The sequence below is a fragment of the Tamandua tetradactyla genome, chromosome 12 (assembly GCF_023851605.1).
Source record: "Tamandua tetradactyla isolate mTamTet1 chromosome 12, mTamTet1.pri, whole genome shotgun sequence".
In the NCBI taxonomy this organism is placed as follows: Eukaryota; Metazoa; Chordata; class Mammalia; order Pilosa; family Myrmecophagidae; genus Tamandua; species Tamandua tetradactyla.
The window spans coordinates 97,955,150-97,976,224 of record NC_135338.1 but is presented as its reverse complement, the minus strand read 5'-3'; positions in this window follow the sequence as shown (position 1 = coordinate 97,976,224).

Below are 21,075 nucleotides of genomic sequence, written 5' to 3'. Positions count from 1 at the left end.
GCAACGGTGGCTCCGTGGCAGGACTCTCGCCTGCCATGCTGGAGACCCGGGTTTGAGTCCTGGAGCCTGCCGGCGCCGATATATACCCCTTCGGGGGCTGCTGCGGCGGAGGCAGCCTTGCCCAGTGGAAGACCTACGCGATGGGATCTAGGGGACTCAGTCATTGTTCTGGGGTCTCAGCCCACGTGGCCCCAAGTTCTTCCTTAGCCATCCGGATGGAGAGCCTGCAGCTGGGCCCGGCACAAAGGAGGTTATTCAACATCGTTCTTGGTCCAAGAAAAAAATCAAAGTCATTTTCAAACCAGTGAAAGTTGATAATAGCTATTACTAATAGTAATTCTGCTGATAATGGCTCCCATAGCCCCTTCCCTCAGGGTTACCTAGATTTGGTCTTGCCTTGCAATTGATCCCTCTCCAGTCCCTTCGCCCTCCCGGTGGGCCCCCTACAGCCAAGGCCCACTCCTGCCCTCTTTTTCAAAACTGTTCATCAAGCTATAAATGCCATACAACAAACCGCACATATTAAAATCTACGAATTTGAACAGTTTTGACCTATGCATACACCCATGCAGCAGTGATCAAAATCGAGATAATGAACAAATATATTCACCACTCACAAAAGCTCCCCCTTCCCCTTTGTAGTCCCTCCTTCATGTGCAGGCCTTACGCCAGCCCCCAGGCAACCACTGATGTGCCTTTTTGTCGCATTTATATTTTATAAATGGTGTCATGCAGTACATGCTCTTTTTTTGTCTGGCTCCTTCCCCTTGGCATGGCTGTTGTGAGATTCACTGTGGTTGTTACACTTATCACTAGTTCATTTCTTTTTATTGCTGGGCAGCACTGCATTGTGTGACGTGTCACTGTTTGTCCATTCATGTATGGATGGACATTTAGATTATTTCCAATTTTTTGTGATTACAAATAAAGTTGCTATGAATGTTAACAGTATATATCCATTGGTAAATTAAGATTTGTGGGGCTGTGAACATTAATTTTTTTAAAGTGGGATCATTTTGTAATACAACAGAATGCAAAATTTGGAAATGTACCTATAAATACATATATTTTATAAATAAACACGGACTTAAAAGTCAATCACTTTATAATCCAATCATGTTTTTAATAAATTGGTCTCTATAAGCCTCAAATGGTATTGTAAATCTTATAGATATGTAGACGTTTTCTACTTAAACTTTCTTGGTGAGATTGTAAAAAGTATCGTTGACAGTTTTATTAATTGTATTTGAATATTCACTTGATATTATTTTTTGACAATTTAATGCTTTGGGGACATTGGAAAAAAAACAATATTGAATTTTAAATATCCAAAGACTTATAAATAATTGAAGTTGAACAAAATATTGTTTGCTATAAAAGATAAATAATGTCATAGATAAGTTACATACATATGTTAAATTTTTAAAATTGGATTCTATTTAGCTATCAAACCTGGGAAGCAAAAGGAGAACTTTGTCTCTACCTCAAAAGTGTGTGTTTCTCTATATTCTCACCTTTATTAATCAAATAAAGCTTTATTAATCAAATAGATATCCTTCCTAATGTGTCCCTAAGGTTAGATGAAGACTCTTTTCTTTTTAAAACAACTGGTATTGTGTTAGACTGATGCCAACGAGGGGATCAGATGCACCTTTATACTGAAAGTCACTTCTACATTTGAGCCTAAAAGAAAAGGGAAAAGGATGCCTGGCCACAGCACAACCCCCATGTGTGCTCTAACTCCATATTTTTGTCTGGCTGTAAAACACACTGATCTTTTCTCAAGCCCAACCTGTTATCAGCTACTCGAAAAGTAATTAATGTGTTGTAGATTTGATTTTATAGTCGTCCCATATAATTTAATTATGTTTTGAATTAAGGTTTTTAAAGCTCTAAATAAGATCCTCATTTAATATAGTTTGCCTTAACTCTTTCTTATATATGCGTATGCATGTTCTATTTAGAGAGAATAATCTTATTTTACATTGATCTTTTCTCCTTCCTTTTAAAAAATTTCTGTCATAACCACAGTCCTTTACTAAGTTTAATATACCATGTTTTACACAGAGGTAGATAGGACTTAAAACAAAAAAGTCCTTATTTAAATTCAGAAGGGAGAAAAAATAAATGCAAAGCTTCCTCTTGTAGACAGCCAAGGACAAATGGAGGTCGCCGAACAAGATCTCCTGGGCAGAGCTTTGTCCTTGTGACAGCCTTGAACCAGAGAGAGACTGATCCCAACTCCTGAGCTTACCTCTTCTCCATGACGCCTCACGCCTTCCACCCAGCTCACAAAGACAACCACAGCTGCCAAGGCGAGGAACAAGTTTACATTTAAATAACTGGATCAAACTATACAAGTGTTTCTCTAACCACAGCAGAATCCAGAATTATTGCAGCGCACTCAAGCATCAAGGGGATAGATTTACCAGATGGTCACCGAGGGTAGCTCCGATAGTCAATGTCATCAGACATTCATGGGTTATATCATCAGTGCTGATATTATAGCTTATCTTAGGATAAAACAAATAAGTAGTTACTGTTTAAATCACGATTTTTAGTGAGGGCCCCTCATTTCATAAAAAGAAAAGGCGTAACGCATTTAGACACCCTCGACAAGAGACTTTAGAAAGCTCCCATCCCCCGAGTCAGGAGGCTAAACTGTGAAAGGGGCGCACATCACTCAGAACCAGCAGGGACTTCTGGAATGCAAAATAAAATCTGGAAGAATAAGCTAGACACATTTTTGCATAGAAACCTAATTCTGATGGGCAGATGTCTTGTCAAAAAACGGGAAATTTCCCATGCCGCGTCAGGGTAAACCCCTCAGATATTCTCCACGGATGGTTATTGAATGTAATGATATGCATTGATCCTTGAATGTACTCCTGGATGTACTTTTGAATATATTAATTATATTTGAATATAAGACTACATTCCTAAAGAATATTACTAAAACCCCACCCTATGGGAGACCCATTTGAGAGATACAACATTCCTTAAAACAATGATATAAACACATTCAATGTATATGTATTCTTATGCTAAAAAATGGAAGAATGAAGCATAAAATAAAGTGATAATCTATCGGAGAAAAACGAAAGAAGCTGGAAAGGATGCAGTAGAACTATACTTCTCTGAATTTATCTTATTTTACGTAGATTTGATGCTAGAATCATGTGAATGTTTAACATAACAGAAAAAATCAAATCAAAATGTATTGGCAATTGTCTCTTCTCTCCTTTTTCTTGCTCAGTTTAGCTAGAGGGCTGTCGATTATGTAGATCTTTTCAGCTTTTGGCTTCATTGATTTTCTCTAATGTTTATCCGTTTCCTATTTTATTGATTTTTGCTCTTCTCTTCTTATTTCCTTCCCTCTACTTACTTTGGATTTAACTTGCTCTTCTATTTCTAGTTACTTTAAAGTGGAAGATTGATTTTAGAAATTTCTTCTTTTTCCAATACAAATATGTGCATAGCTATATATTTCCCTGTAAAATAGGGCCTCTGTGTGTGTGTGTGTGTGTGTGTGTGTGCGCGCGTGTGTGAAGGCTCTTTTTTTTAAATTACAAATTCAATTTCTTTAATAACAGGGATATTCAGTGTCTACTTCCTCTTATGCCGGTGTTGGTAATTTGTGCTTTGCAAGGAATTTCCTGGGTGTTCACTGGAGGCCCCTCTACTCGGGTCGGCGAGGACGCAAACCCTTCCGAGCCCTGGAGGCCCTGGGGCATTGCAGTTCTTTGCCCGCCTTACATGTCTGGACACTAGAAAGGCGCTTAGCTCTGGGGTGTCGCCTGTCCCAGCCCTTCTCGGTGGACAGAGCTAGAGAGTATTCATCTAAGCACACACACATGTTTATGTCTATGTATTTTTTCCTGCGTCACGCGGTGTATTAGTCAGGTTTCTCTAGGGGAACGGAACCTACAGGAGAGAACTGTAAATATGAGATTTTATAAAAGTGTCTCATGCAACTGTGGGACTGCAAGAGTCCAAATTCCGATGATGCTCTTCCGTGAACTCCCAGGAGAGGCTGGCCCAAGTGGAGACGACAGCTCTCTCCTCTGACTTCTCCTTTTAAAGCCCTCAACTGACTGGGTTAAACGGCCCTCCTTGCTGAAGACACGCTCCTTAGTGGCCCGCAGATGGGATCAATCATAGATGCAATCCACCTGCTGCTGATTTGAGTCCAAGAACCGTCCTTGCAGTAGCGGTTAGGCCATTGCTGGCCTGACCAGTCAACTGGCCACCATCTCCCGGCCAAGGTAACATGGAAACCCAGCACCGCCCAGGGTTTCTCCAGTTCCACTCCAGCCCCGCAGAGCGCACGCGGCTCTGCTCCTTTCCTATCTGTAACTCCCTCCTGTGGCAGAGAACTACTTGGCCCCCATCGTGCCTGATGGGGATTATTAAATTCCCCTTTTAAAAAGCCATTCTGATTCTGGTATATTGCATTCCGGCAGTTAGCAAACTAGAACAACCACTTTCAAGTGTACAATTCAGTGCTGTTAACGACATTCGCAATGTTGTGGTGCCCTCACTACCGTCCATTACCAAACGTCTTCCATCTCCCCAAAGAGAAATTCACCACCCAGGAAGCCTCAACTCCCACTCCTCCTCCTAACCCCTGCCCCTGAGTCAACCTCATTTTTAAGTATCCAAATCCTCCTCTAGGAATCTATCTGTTCTAGTTTGCTAACTGCCAGAATGCAAGATACCAGAAACGGAATGGCTTAAAAAGGGGACTTTAATAAGTTGCTAGTTTACAGTTCTAAGGCCCAGAAAATGTTCCAGTTACAACAAGTCTATAGAAATATCCCATCTAAGGCATCCAGGCAAAGATACCTTGGTTCAAGAAGGCCGATGAAGTTCAGGGTTTCTCTCTCAAGTGAGAAGGCACATGGCGAACACAGTCAGGGTTCCTCTCTCATCTGGAAGGGCACATGGAGAGCATGGCGTCATCTGCTAGCTTCTTCTCCTGGCTTCCAGTTTCATGGCGTCCCCCAGGAGGCATTTTCCTTCTTCATCTCCAAAGGTGGCTGACTGGTAGACTCTGCTTCTTGTGGCTAGGTCATTCTCTGCTCTTTCAGAAGTCTCTCTCTGAATCTCCCAAAATATTTCCTCTTTTATAGGACTTCAGAAACTAATCAAGACCCACCCAAATGGGTGGAGACACATTTCTCCCAATCCAGTTTAACAACCACTCTTGATGGGGTTACATTTCCAGGGAGATGATCTAATTACATACGGTATTGAATATGGATTATTCTGCCTTTACAAAATGGGATTTATATTAAAACATGGCTTTTGTAGGGGACATACATCCTTTCAAACCAGCACATTCCACCCTCTGGACCCTAAAAAAGACATGTTTTCCCCATATACAAAATACATTAATTTCATAACAATATCAAAAGTCCTTATACCATTTCAGTAGCAATACACATGAAATACAAAGTTAGAAACGTACAAACTCCTATCAAAGTTACTTACAGGCTTAGTCTGTTCTAAGGTAAAATTATCTTCTGTCTCTGAACCTATAAAAACTCAAAACAAGTTATTTGCTGCCAACATACAAAGGAGGAACAGTCATGGGATACATATACACATTTCCATAGGGAGGAAGGAACACAGGGGTCACAGGACCCAAGCAGTTTCGAAAACCCGCAGGGCAAAGTCCATCAGATTTCAAAGTCTGAGAGTCATTTATCCTCAGGGCCTTAGAAAGCAGCAGCCCCACCCTTTCCAAAGGCTTACGCAGAGCCCTGCCTCTCTCTGAATACAACCTTGGAGGATATTGGGGAGACCACCTTTTTCTCAGCTCTACCCTCTCCAAGCTGCACCCGGCTCTCTGCCATCTCCGGGGCACACGCTCAACCCCTCCATGTGGTGGCAGCCAGGTTCTCCCCAAACCCCAAGGAATGTGCTTCACCCTCTCCAAGGCCTGAGGCGGCATGACTCTTCCACTGCAACGAGGTGGAAGGCCCACCCTCTGCCTTTGGGGCAAACTCACCCCTCTATGGGCTTGGGCGTGTCCGCTCTCCTGGCTCGAGGCTTCTTGACTTCAGTCCCCAGCCTCAGTGGTTTTGGCTCTGAAGTTATTTTTCCTCTGCTATGTCCCTTCTCTGTTTCTTTCAGTCCTGACTGGCAGCAGCTCTGTTTATACAGGTCCCACAGCACTCTCGTTGGCTTTCTATGCATTAGCCTCGGAACATGCCCATCAGACATAAGGAGTTTCCACAAATCCTTCCTGGATGACTCCATGTCCAATCCTGGCTTTCTCCGAACTGACTGACTGGTTTCACATTTGGCCAAATCCTCACATGGGGCACCATTCTGTGGGGTCTCCCCTCCTGGAAGCCCAGAATTTTCCAGAACATCAATTTCTGCTTTTTTAGTACTCAAGAGTTCAGTTCTCAGCTTATCTCACTCCTGTTGCATTTCACTATAACCTGCAAGGAGAAACCAGGCTGCACTTTCCACATTTAATTTGGAAATTTCTTCTGCTAAATATCCAAGTTCATGGCTTTTAAAATCTGTCTTCCAGCCAAAGTCACTAGTCAATTTTGCCAGATTATCTGCTATTTTAAAACAAGGATCACCTTCCTTCCAGTTTGCAAGAACGCATACCTTATTTCTTTCTAGAGCTTTGTGACAGGTAGCTTTAGAGTCCACATTTCCACCAACAGTCTCTTCAAAGCATTCCAGGCCTTCCCTATCAAGCTTCTCACAACTCCTCCAGAATCTTCCCCTTATCCATTTAAACAGCTGTTCCAACATGTTTGGTATTTGCAAGCCACAGCAGCACCCCACTCTCGGTACCAAAATCTGTTCTAGTTTGCTAGCTGCTGGAATGCAATATACTAGAAACAGAATGACTTTTAAAAAGGGAAATTTAATAAGTTCCTAGTTTACAGTTCTAAGGCTGAGAAAATGTCCCAGTTACAAGTCTATAGAAATGTCCCATCTAAGGCATCCAGGGAAAGATACCTTGGTTCAAGAAGGCCAATGAAGTTCAGGGTTTCTCTCTCAAGTGAGAAGGCACATGACGAACACAGTCAGGGTTTCTCTCTCATCTGGAAGGGCAGATGACGAACACAGTGTCATCTGCTAGCTTCTTCTCCTGGCTTCCGGTTTCATGAAGCTCCCTGGGAAGCATTTTCCTTCTTCATCTCCAAAGGTCGCTGGCTGGTGGACTCTGCTTCTTGTGGCTAGGTCATTTTCTGCTCTTTCAGAAATCTCCCTCCGAATCTCCCAAAATGTTTCCTCTTTTATAGGACTTCAGAAACTAATCAAGGCCCACCCAACTGGGTGGAGACACATCTCCCCTAATCCAGTTTAACAACTACTCTTGATTGGGTTACATCTCCAGGGAGATGATCTAATTACATACGGTAATGAATAGGAATTATTCTGCCTTTATGAAATGGGATTTAGATTAAAACATGGCTTTTCTAGGGGACATACATCCTTTCAAACCAGCACACTATCTAAACAAATAACAGAAGTAGCCAAAGTTTTATACTCGAAGTTGTCTTTTCCAGTGTTGTTTATATAATAGGATTAATAGCTCAGAAAGTACCAAAGAGACTTTTCAAGCACATGGCCGCGTCTCCCTGTTTGGCTTGAAGCATCCACCTGCCTGGAGGTGGAAGAGGAGAGACAAGAAGGAGAGGTATTGAGGATCCCCATAATTCACCATTTCTAAGACTCACATCTCTTTGAAATGGTGACGTGTGCTTCAATCGATGGTGGCTGACAGTAGCTGATGGCCATGACAGGTTGTCGTTGTGCATGTATAAACTTGGTCTGAAAACCTGTTAACTTCTGTAAGATGGGAAAACAACAACAACAACAAAAGGCCAGGAAGGTGCATCGTTGAAACTTGCAGGATGGCATCCTCAGTCTGGAAGAAGATCCCAAGGCCATGGTGGAGCACTGCCTTACCGGGTCCTGCCTGACCAACTCTCTCAATGGCACAAACAACAACACTGGGTGAAAAATCATGTTCACTGTGCTCGTAAGGGATTTAGAGGAGTCAGTCTCTTTCTGTGTATTTTAAGAATACCTTCCAATTTCTTTCCTCTTCGCATTTGCACAAGAGTGATATGTGATGAACATGTATGTCTAAATAAGTCTAAAAAGAATTCTTCTGAAAACTCTCTCTCAGTAAGTATAAACCAGAATTCTAAATTATAAGAAAGCTTTGTTCAAAGCTTAATTGGCAGCGTGTTTTTCTTTCTTGGGGGTACTGAAAATGATGGTGCATCTTAAAACTAATGTCATTTGTTGCAGTGAAATGCAAAATTATAAAAAGTGTGACTGAGAGAAGAGGAATCACTAATTAGAGTCTGATATTCAAAATAGACATGAACCTAGCAAAAAGGGTATTTGTCTTAAGAGATCTGAATTCTCTTCTCCCGATCCTGCCCCTACCCTTTAGCTGGTGGAGCCCTGCTCCAGGTCCTGACGCCTGGCAAGGGGATGGATGGGAGCCTGGCGCAGTCTCCGGGAAAGTGGCCAAGAGGAGAGAGCCCGTGACCCAAGCCAGAGAAATCAGTACGGTCCAGGTGACAGAGGGGGCGCTCCTCGCCTTGCACCCCGGAGCCCCAAGAGGAAGGCTCTGGCTGGAGGGGTCCTCATGTAGTTCAGGTTGGGGGGCTAGGTTGACGGAAGGGTCACTGTGGGGTGACGTCACCCAGATCCAGAAGGGGCCTGGAGAAAACCCCGGCCAAAGATTCCAGCCCGTGTCCACAGGAGCCCCGCCTCGTCCCGCCCCGCCCCGCACTCCCCTGCCCCGCCCAGCACTACCACGCCCCACGCCCCGCCTGGGGGCAGCTGGAGGGCTGTTACTTTACAGGGTCTGAGCCTCGTCTCTAAGGATTACTACCTGGACAAAGTTTTGAAAGTATTTTTTTCTCCCCCACACTAACAGCAGATGGGGCTGGGGAAAACCAACAAAAAACCAAGATGAGCGACATTTTATTTTCGCATCCCAGATCTAATCGAGTTACGTTTTGAGACCTCTTCATTTATGAAAATGAAAGCTTGGAAACAACTTCAAGGTACTGCAATAGGGAAATAGCTTAACAGCGATTACATAGGTAATAATGTTTATGAATAATTTTAAGTATACAGTAAGTGGAAATCAGGAGATAAGTGTGTCTATACTTATGTATAAAAAATAAGGCTGGAGTAAATTCACCAAAATGTTAACAGGAGAATGGAGTAGGGGTGATTTTAGTTCCTGAAACTTCTCTACAGCTTCCAGATTTTCTGCAATGAGCATACAGATCTGGAATATATGTATATTAAAATTTAGAACAAAATCTTTTATAGCAAATGTCACACACAGATGTCTGAAGTCCTTTGCTCTTCTCAAATCCACCTAACCCGAAAGCAAATGGTGTGCACCGGACCTGCCAAGGACAGAGTGTGGGGAACGAGCAGTCTTCCTGCTCCCCAGTGTTGGGTCCAGGCATGATGGTCTCTGGGGAAGAGTCAACAGAACGTCTGTATGGAAGCAGCCCTCAAAGCAGAACCAGAGAGGCGGCGTTTCTCCTGGTTTCTCCCAAGTGTTCCCTTAGCACCAGCCACTTCCTGAGCACATCAGTGTGGGCCTCTCGTTCGCGTGAGAGCCAGTAGCTCTCAGCAGGACCCCCACCCGGGAGCTCTCGTCCTCAGAGCTCACTGACTGCTCCTTGGCATTCCTGGGTTCGTGACCACACACTCGGCCAGTCTCTGCGTCCAGCTCCGCAGGGTTTTCTCCCCCATGTGACTGTGTCCAGTCATTGGATTAGGGGCACCACGTCCAGGTGGACCTCGTTATAACTCGATTGCCTTTGCAGAGCCCCTGCTCCGAATCAGGCGACAGTCACAGGCACCAGGCTGCAGGGCTGGAGCACACCTTTTTAGGAGACAGCACCCAACCCATCACAGGCCCTATCCCTTCCTGCAGTAGATCATAAATCTGCAGACACTGAGACAGCAGGGAACTTATGCAGGTCATCCGACCAGAGTAAAATACTTGCTGAGAAATATTTACAAGTATAGTTATCTATCTATCTATAAAATTTTAATTAGGGAATGACAAAGTTGGCATTTCCAGCAACCTTTCGGGGTTGTATTTAGTTCCAACTATTATGACTAATTGGGGGGAAATATGAGGAGCAGTTGAAATTCATAAGAGTCGACACTTCAATCCAAAACCGGCTTTCCAGTTTGCCCCAGGCTGTTCGTGGGTCCGGGGGCTCCAGGCGCTGTTCCTCACACCTAACAATGGCCTTTCGGGGCTTCCTTCTCTTTCCTGCTGGTGCAGCTTGCTTTGGGGATTTCCGGGCCGTCAGACAGGTGTGTACAGAGCCGTCCTCAAGCGCAAGTTCAGCTCTTTCTTGGTGAGCTCGGGGGCATTATACAACTCCGGGGACAGTGAGGGACCCCTGGGGACAGTGTGGCCCAGCCCCTCCTGCCCCCGGCACTGATCTCTGGCCCGGCCCCAGGCTCACAGGGGCGACACGCAGGCGTGCACCCCCCTCGTCTGGGCCAGCATTATCCTGCGGGTTGTTTGTCCTCCCTTCCCTCCGCCCCCTCCCGCCTCCCCTCTGCCAGACCGAGCTTCGGAAACCAGGGCGCCGGCTCTCCGTGCCCCTTCTCCAAAGTCCTTAAATGGATCCTTCAAGATGAAGGATTTTAAAACCCTACCCTGGGCTTTAGTAGACCAAGCTCAGTGGCTCCCCGCATTCATCGAGGGCCGCTTTCCTTCAGTAGGTTCAGTACAGTCGAGAGAGAAGGAGTTGCCAGGGTCTGCCCAGGAGTCACCCAGGCGGAAGCTGCTTCTCCTGTGTGCCCTGTCCCCCAGAGACCCCCTGCTGTCCCCGTGATCCCTGGGCTCCAGGCGCCCTAAGACCAGGCCCGGCCTCTCTGCTAGGCACCCTTCTCATCACTGTCAGTCCCTGTCGCATCTGGCTTTGCTAAAGGGTTGGAATAACCCCTCACGTCTCAGCCTTGCTTGTACGTTAGAAACATCTGGGTTACTTTTAAATGCCGCCTGTCTCCTCCGCCTCTCCCCCACCCCATGTGGGGCCCACCCATGAGAATTTTCAAGCACCTCCCAGAGGGTCCTGACGCTCGGAGAAGCATTGAACTCTGCTATGGCCATTCTCACCATCCAAGGGAAAAGCCCACAAAAATGTCCTCGGTGGACATCCCCAAGCGCCCAGCCTGGCTCTCCTACCCTCAGTGCGCTTGGAGGGATCTGGAAGTCCAACTGTGGGACTTTAATATGCCCTGGAGAAACCAAGGCACCCCAAATCCCTGCCGCACCGTGTCTGATGACCCGGTGGAGGATAACACTCCCCAAACCCGGGCGCGGGCAGCACCACCAACGGAGCTTTGGAAAAAGGGGGACAACGGCAGGTACTGCCCAGGGCTGGCCACCACAGAGACTGAACTCCCTTATGCAGAGCTGTGTCCAGTTCCCACTGCCGCTGTGCTTTCCGGGGGGACACTGAGGAACCTGCTGCTGCTTTGCGGGCGCCTGCAGTATCTGAAAGGTTAGGCACAACCTTCTGATGAAAGATGTGCCTTTACATTTGGAGGCAGGTCGAGGTGTTGGTCCTGTTTTCCTGTCGCCTGCCCTGACGTTCGGGAGGCTGAGCGTGTGCCATGAAGCAGTGGGAGCCCTTTATCCTTCCCTCTCTCTCAGTAGACACACACACACACACACACATAGCTGCGTACATAAACAAATCAGAGTAAATAAAGTGAAAGAGATCATGTGTAGGCTAATCCATGATACAGTGTGCTTTTAACTAAGAATTCCAATCAATCGAATTACATGCACTTGAGATCCAAAAAAGAAAAATCACTTCAAAATGCACTATAAATAAAAAGGAGATACTATACATCATCTATGACTTGTTAACTCTTGTTACCATTTTTTCAATTATATGTCTATATATATATACACACATATACATAACTATATTAAAATGGGATTGTGGAAAGGTGCCTTTGTAACTTGGCTTTCCACCTAACACTAAATCAATAACATTTTTGCTTGTCATTAAATTTTCTCTAACAGCACTTTAAATAGAATCATAGTATTCCATTGTATAGATATCTATTGTTACTATTGCTTTTTAAAATAAATGACTATTGTGAGAATTTAAATTGTTCCTATAATTTCCCCATTGTTAACATGCTGGGGTGAATACCCTTGTTGCTTAATCTTTGCACCTGCCCCTGATTCTTTTCTTTGGGGAAATTCAGGAATGAGGAATGGTTGAAGCAAGGATATACTAAAATAGTTAAGGCTTTTGATATCAAAACAGTCTGATGATCCCTGGGAAAGGTTTACCAATTCTCAGTTCCACAAATAAGATATAAAGACAACATGTGATTCTGTATTTCTCATATCCTCATCAGCTATGGGCATTATGAGTTTTTAAATCCTTACTAAAATAATCTCATTTCCCTGATGTTTCAATTTGCATTTCTCTGATTACAACTGAGATTGAATATTAAGCTCTTTTCACGTTTTAAAAAATTAACTAGTTTTTAATTGGAAAAGTACTTCATGTACGTGGTAAAAAGATCAAACAGCATAAAAAGATACACTGTGAAACATAAGTCTCCTTCCCACCCTCTAGCCCTCAAGGCAGCCACCATCACCCATTTCTTGTTTCTCCTTCCAGAAATACTGTGTACCTAAACAAGCACGCGTGGATGCGGAAATGCATGTAAGTGCCTATGTATTTCCTCTATTAGAAGCACTGAAAACATGTTGCCAGAAAATAAAATTACACATCCTGAGCCCTGCCGACCTCTCTTTGTCATCAGCCCTTTCCATTTCCACGGGCTTCCAGCTACTTCCTGCGTGACCTTTCCAACTTCTGCTTTTGGTTTCCTCTTTTCATAAGGTCTCCAGTAATTTGGATTAAGGCCCAGCCTCATTCAGTTGGGCACACCTTAACTAAAAATAACGTTGTCCAGGGATCCTATTTACAATGGGTTCCCACCAACAAGAATGCAATTAAGATTAAGAACATGTCTAAATTGAGGCCAAAATTCAATCTGTCATACTCTAATTTGTCTTAGCAGAGCTCACCAGGTCCCATTAGGATGATTTCATCAACAGAGTGGACCACGTTCTGTAGGATATTAAAGCGACTGAGATCTCTGAGATTGTTTTGTGACACAGAGCAAGAAAGATACCATAGCCCAAGAGGAAAAATGTGCATGTGTACTGCTGTCTTTCCCACATGAAGGCAAACAGCTTTTGATTCCTTCAGTTTATGGGGATCAAGAAGAATGCATTCATCAGCGCTATAGCTGCAAATGAAAGGCCAGAGGTTATATTGACCTGAAGGAGAACAGATCCTACACCCAGCAGGGCAGCTGAGCCTGGGGCTGTCCTCCAGGAGGCATTTGGAATGCAAGAGGTGAGTGGGGGGTGACACCTGTGAAGGAAGAAGGATTGGGCAAGCAAAACCTTCAGACCACAGTGCAGATCTAACACTGTGAAAGGGAAGGGGGAGGGAGCAGAATTGGGCAGGGAGAGCCTCAGAGAGTGAGGCAGATCTGACAAGGTCTAGGCCAACCCAATGGGCAGTAACAGAGCACAGACTGGCTATAAAGGGGTCCTGCATTGAGAAGCAAAGGCCAGGCCCCAGGACCCCCACGAGGCTCGATCACTGGTCAAGGGATGCACAGGAAGAGTGTGGCCTCTACCCTGAAGTTGAGGCAGATCTTACAGCTGCTAACAGGTGGAGGCTCTCCGATAACTGTACTCCTTGCAGCTGAATGTAAATTCCTTCCTGAAGGGAGACCCAAGTGGCACATGTCCATGGCTGCCACGGGGTTTATATTGGGTTAAGTTTATCTGCTATGGTCCATGTGGGTTTGAGGGGCAGAGGGATGAACTGAAGAAGGATATGGCAGGACCTACTATCCTTGTGCCCCTTAAATCCTTGAGAATGATGCTGCTTTCACAAGTCCCTTCAATTCACTGCATTGTCTGCAGGGTGAGGGAGCATCTTCAGCTTCCACTGGCCCTTCCTACCAGAGGCCGTCTGTTCCCAGGTCGGAAGTCCAGTTCTGCCAGCTTCCAAATAAATCTTCCCAAATTATAAATTTGTGACTGGGATATGACCACAGGGTAGTTGCACAGACCTACTGGATCCACAGAAAGCCTGAATTGGATCACTACTCTATTTACTGCCTGACCGCCATGAGCCCACTCTCATCGGGGCACCACGACGGCATTTCAGGCCCCATATTCAACGGTCAGGTACATTTCTGGGTGTCCCTTTCCCGCAGTGCGTGCTTACCCAGTGAAAAGGCCATAGATCCCTTTGGAGAAGAACTGGAGGACTGTTTACAGACGCACGTGGAATGGAGTTCAAGGGCACCCAGCCTTCCCTTCAGTTGGAGACCTCTGGGTCAACGCACTCTGCTGATACGGACTGTACAGGCCCTGCAATTCCTTGGGTTTGTGCATCTCCCTCTTGGAGCGGGGACTGTGCCCTCATCGCAGGTTGTGGTGAGACCTGACTCTGATTATCAGCCTGGAGGCAATCAGTGGTGATGAAAGCAGATTTTAAGGAAAGCAAAGGGCATCCTGCAAGGGAAGACAATGACATCTGTGCACTGTCTCCAGGTAAGAGGAGGCGCTTGTCCTCTGGCCAGGGGAGGAGCTGCTTCTGCTGGCCAGGAAAGGTCAGGGTAATGTGGGGGTTCAGGGGGGCTCATTCACCCACTCTTCTCTAGGGGCCCTGAGTTTGACAGGAGATCTGTCAAGGCTCTGCATTTATATCTTGGGTCTGAGTTCTAGCACAGTCTGCTCTGAAGCTGCAGGAGATGAGGGTCCCCTTAAAAACTGCCGTGCAACTCCCTGTGGCTTTTAGATGTCTTCAGTTGGATCTTAGCTGCCCTGGGCCTGCCATTTTCTTTCATCCAGTGCTTCTCCACATTTCTGATCGCTGTCATTGCCCCCGTACCAGCCAGATGCCAGGGGCCGTCCATTTCCCAACCCTTTCACCTTTGACCAGCACCTCACCCCAATTAGCCGTAAGTGACGGTGGTAACAGTAATTTTAGACTTTTTTAAACTTTATTTTAGAGCTGTTTTAGGGTTACAGAAAAATTGTGTAGAAACTAGAGAGTTCCCACATATTTTCCCTTCTCCCCCTCCCTCTCCCGCCAGTTTCCCCTATTATTACCCATCTTTTTTTTTTTGGATGAAGGACGTCTTTTTAAAAATTTATTTATTTAGGGAATGAAGGAGGAAAGAAAAAGAGAAATAGAGAAAGAGAGAGGAAAGGAGAAGGGGGAGAGGAGAGAGAAGAAGGGGAGAAGGGGGGGTAACGCGGGCAGGAGAGCACCACATTCCCATCTGTCCCTAAAGTCATTATCCAGATCACACTAGAGGAAAATACCAGAGGAAGTTGCATGACTTTCCATCTGGGAACTGGTCACTTCTTGGCCTGTTATTCAGAGCAGCTCATTGGGCTCGCCTGAGCCTTGACTTTTGTTATCTTTACCAGAGTCGCGATCATACAGTGTCTGTCCTTTTGTGTGTGGCTTATTTCACTCTGCATTATGTCCTCAAGATTCATCCTTACTGTCATATGCTTTGGGACCTCATTTCATCTTCCTGCTGCATGATATTACATCATCTGAACACACCACATTTTGTTAATCCACCTGTCTGTTGATGGGCAACTTGGATTGCTTCCATCTTTTAGCAGTTATGAAAAATGCTGCTGTGAACATCAGTGTGCAAATGTCTGTTCGTGACACTTCTTTCAGAGCTTATTGGCATATACCGAGGAGTGGTATTGTCAGGTCATAGGGCAACTCGATATTTAGTTTTCTGAGGAACTGCCAAATTGTCTTTCACAGAGGCTGCAGCATTATATATTCCCACCAGCAGTGCATAAGTGTTCCAATTTCTCCACATCCTGTTTGTTTACTAGCTACCATTCTTACAGGTGTGAGGTGATATCTCATTTGCATTTCCCCTATAGGTAAAGAAGATGAGCATCTCGTCATGCGCTTTTGAGCTATTTGTATTCACTCTTCAGAAAAATGTCTATTCATATCTTTTGCCCATTTTATAACAGGGTTGTTTGTTCTTTTGCTGTTGAGTTGTATAATTTCTTTACATATACGGGACATCAAGACTTTACTTGATGTAAAGTTTCCAAATATTTTTCCCATTGAGTTGGCTGCCTCGTCACCTTTTTGATAAAATCCTTTGCGACGCAGAAGTCTTGATTCTGAGAAACTCCCATTTATTTTTCTTTCTTTCATTGCTTGTGCCTTGGGTGTAAAGTTCAGAAAACTATCCCTGATTACTAGATCGTGAAAGATGTTTCTCTATGCTTTCTTCCAGGAGTTTTATGGTACTGACTCTTACATTTAGGTCTTTAATCCTTTTTAAGTTAGTTGTTTTATAAGGTATAAGATATGGGTCCTCTTTCCTTCTTTTGACCATTGATATCTGTTCTAGTTTGCTAGCTGCCAGAATGCAATATACCAGAAACAGAATGGCTTCTAAAAAGGGGGATTTAATAAGTTGTTAGTGTACGGTTCTAAGGCTGAGAAAATGTCCCAATTAAAGCAAATCTATAGAAATGTCCAATCAAAGGCATCCAAAGAAAGATACCTTGGTTCAAGAAGGCCGATGAAATTCAGGGTTTCTCTCTCAAGTGAGAAGGCACATGGCAAATAGTCAGGGCTTCTCTCTCTCAGCTGGAAGGGCATGTGATGAACACGGCATCATCTGCTGGCTTTCTCTCCTGACTTCCTGTTTCATGAAGCTCCCCGGGAGGCGTTTTCCTTCTTCATCTCCAAAGGTCGCTGACTCGTGGACTCTCTGCTTTGTGGTGCTGCAGCATTCTCTGCTCTCTCCGAATCTCCTTCATTCTCCAAAATGTTTTCTCTCTTATAGGACTCCAGAAACTTGTCAAGACCCACCCAAATGGGTGGAGACATGTCGTCACCTAATCCAGCTTAACAACCACTCTTGATTAAATCACATCTCCAGTGAGATGATCTGATTACAGTTTCAAACATACAGTTTTGAATAGGGAATGGGATTTTGATTAAAACATGGCTTTTCTAGGGGCCATACATCCTTTCAAACCAGCACAATATCCAATTTTCCCAGGCGCATTTATTGAAAAGACTGTGCTGTCCCAATTCAGTAGGTTTGGGAGCCTTGTCGAGGATCAATTGACCATAAATTTGGTGGTCAATTTCTGCACTCTCGATTCAGTTCCATTGGTCAATCCTCCCATCTCTGTGCCAGCACCATGCTGTTTTGACAACTGCGGCTTTGTAGTGAACTTTAAAGGCAGGAAGTGTTAATCCTCCCTCTTTGCTCTTCTTTTTTTAGAATTATCTTTAGCTATTCGAGGTTTCTTTCCCTTCCAAATGAATTTGATAACTAGCTTTTCCAAATCTTCAAAATATGTTGTGGGATTTTTATTGGTATTGGCCTGAGTTTATAGATCAATTTAGGTAGGACTGACATCATTCAACCTTCCTATCCATGAGCATGGGGTGTCTTTCCATCTGTTTAATTCTTCTTTAATTTCTTTTAACAGTGTTTTGTAGTTCTCTGTGTGCAGGTCTTTTACATTCCTGGTTAAGTTTATTCTGAGATACTTGATCCTTTGAGTGGCTATTTTGAAAGGAGGAAGGGGGGAAGTGACCCTAAACCCCATAACATAAAGTCCCCCACACCCAGCCCTCTCACGGGTTGGCACCTGAAAAGAACCAGTGCAAAGTGCAGCTCACCCATCCCTTATTAGCATAGCCGGAGGAGGAAGGGCCCCTCCAAGTCTTTATAATGCAAGGATCCTGGCTTCAGACTGTCCCTCCTCCTTTGGAGAATGCCCGGGCTCATCTTCGAATGAGTACCTTCGCTACACATTAAGGTTTTGAATGTTCACACGGGCTAGTCCGTGCATTCTTTGGCTGTACACACTGGCGAGTCCTTGGGTTCTTTCCTACAGTGGAGTTTCCTGCGACTAAGGAACTTTTAAGGCATAAGCCCCTGGTCGGGCTCTAAACCTAACTGAGAACTCCCGGGGCTGTCTGGCTTCTCTCCTCCATGGGAAATTGCCGGGGTTGCCCGCTGCTGGGATAAGTTATCCTGTTGTTGACGTATGATTTTCTGAAGTTGACTCACTTTCTCTAAATCTCAGTTCATTTCATTAGATGTCTGCAAAAACCTAATCCCTAAGGTGCTGGTGAGCCCCAGGCAAAGAGTCAGGAGACCCAAGGCAGCCTGAAGCCATAAGGCAGGTGGTGCTGGAAACCCCAAAAGCCAGCTCCGTGAGCTTCATTTGCTCCCCAACTGTTCAGCTTTCCTTGGATTCCTTTCTTCCTGTCTTCTGTTCCTGGTTATCCGGACATAGTATGATTCCATCCAGTTTCAGACATAAATGGCTTAAAGACTAGAAGTCCAAAATTGAGGTGACACACTTATCCACTGTTGGTGGGAGTGTCAAATCGTACAACCGCTGTGGAAGGCAGTGTGGCGGGTCCTCAGGAAGCTAAGTATAGAATTGCCATATGACCCGGCAATACCATTGCTAGGTATCTACTCAGAGGACATGAGGGCAAGGACACAAACGGACATTTGCACACCAATGTTTATAGCAGCATTATTTGCAATTGCCAAGAGATGGAAACAGCCCAAATGTCCATCAACAGATGAGTGGCTAAACAAGCTGTGGTGTATACATACGATGGAATATTATGCAGCTGTGAGACAGAATAAAGTTATGAAGTATGTAACAACATGGATGGACCTTAAGGACATTATGCTGAGTGAGATTAGCCAGAAACAAAAGGACAAATACTGTATGGTCTCACTGATATGAACGGATATTAATGAATGAACATGGAGAATTTCAGTTAAGAACAGAAGAACAGAGGTCATCAGGTGATAGAAATAGGGGAGAGATTGGGTAATTGGAGCTGAAGGGATACAGATTGTGCAACAGGACTGATTGTAAAAACTCAGAAATGGACAGCACAATACTACCTAACTGTGATACAATAATGTTAGAACACTGAATGAAGCTGAATGTGAGAATGATAGAGGGAGGAGGCCTGGGAGCACAAACGAAATCAGAAGGAGAGATATACGATAAAGACTGAGATGGTATAATCTAGGAATGCCCAGAGTGTATAATGCAGTGACTAAATGTACAAATTTTAAAATGTTGTGGATGAGGAAGAACAAAGGAATGTCAATATTGCAGGGTGTTGAAAACAGATGGTAATTAATATTTTAAAACTTTAATTTATGTGTGAGACTAAAGCAAAAAATATTCATTTGGTACAAAATTTATATTCTGACTAGTGCATTGCCTAATATAACTTATGTGGACAGCTTAATTGAACACCATAAGGATATGGAACCTTGAGTAGAGCATGAGATTTTGTAGGTTTGTCCAGAGTGATGCCCCAATAAATCCCAGAAGGATTTGAACAGTGAATAAAAAAGTATTTGCAAAGTTCCCTTGGGGGAATGGTGAGAAAGGGGGAAAATTCAACTTCCCCAAGTGGAGAATTCTTGATATTCTCGCAAGCAGTGGAGACAACCAAAGCAATGGGCTGAGCCCCCAATCTTGGTGTTTGTTCATGTGAACTTAACCCTGAAAGGATAGGTCAAGCCTACTTAAAATTAGGCCTAAGAGTCACCCCCAAGAGAACCTCTTTTTTTGCTCAGATGTGGCCTCTCTCTCTCAGCCAACACAGCAAGCAAACTCACTGCCTTCCCCCTCTGTATGTGGACATGACTCCCAGGGGTGACCCTTCCTGGCAATGTGGGACACAAATCCTGAATGATCTGGAACTCAGCACCCAGGGATTGAGAAAACCTTCTCGACCAAAAGGGGCAAGAGAGATATGGGACAAAATAAAGTGAGAGACTCCAGAGTCTAGAGGTTATCCTGAAGGTTATTCTTACACATTAAACAAATGTCACCTTTTTAGTTAAGGCATAACAGAGAGGCTGGAGGAAACTTCCTGAAAATGTAGAGCTGTGTTCCAGGAGCCATGTTTCTTGAAGACGATTGTATAATGATACAGCTTTCACAGTGTGACTGTGTGATTGTGAAAACCTTGTGTCTGATGCTTCTTTTATCTACCTTATGGACAGATGAGTAAGATATATGGATTAAAAATAAATAAATAATAGGGGGAACAAATGTTAGAATAAATTTAGTAGATTGAAATGCTAGTGATCAATGAAAGGGAGGGGTAAGGGATATGGTATATATGATTTTTTTCTGTTTTCTTTTTATTTCTTTTCTGAATTGATGCAAATGTTCTAAGAAATGATCATGATGATGAATATACAACTATGTGATAAAAAAGAATGTTCATATTTATGTTAATTCATTTTATTAATAAAAATTTTTTTTTTAATTGAGGTGACAGCAAAGCAATGCTTTCTCCCCAAAGTATGTAGCATTTAGATGTCGGCTGCCAGTGATCTTGGGGTTCCTTGACTTGCACCCCTGCTCCATGTCACATGGCAATGTCGACAATCTTAGTAATTTTGATGTCACTTCATGCTAAGCATTCTCACCAGCCAAGAGGGTCCCTGTTGCCATCAGAAAAGAGAGGTCCCAATCTTAGAATCCTAACCTGGGGGTCTTCTTTCAAGGACCACCCTTGGGACCAGCTGTCTCGGGAGGCAACTGGTGTGGGGTGGGCATGAGGTGACGTGTGGGAGAATGCTTCTGTGTGAAGCTGGCTGGAGCTCAACACGCGTCACTAAAGTAGAGGCTAGACCAGGAGAAGTGGCCGAAGGCCCTGGGGACATGTGAGGCGAGAGGCTCCTGTGGCTTGGAGAACTGGCTGATTCAAAGGCTTGCCATCGATTTTCTTTCAAAACCAGGCCCACCCTATTTGCATTTATTGATGTCATAGGATGGATAGCTGAGACCTCATTCTGGCATCTTACTTTATGTTAGGCATTCGCTTTTGAGTGCTTCCTTTGTTGTGTATCTTTTGTCCTCAAGCATGCCTGTTTTCTTCAGGCCATTTC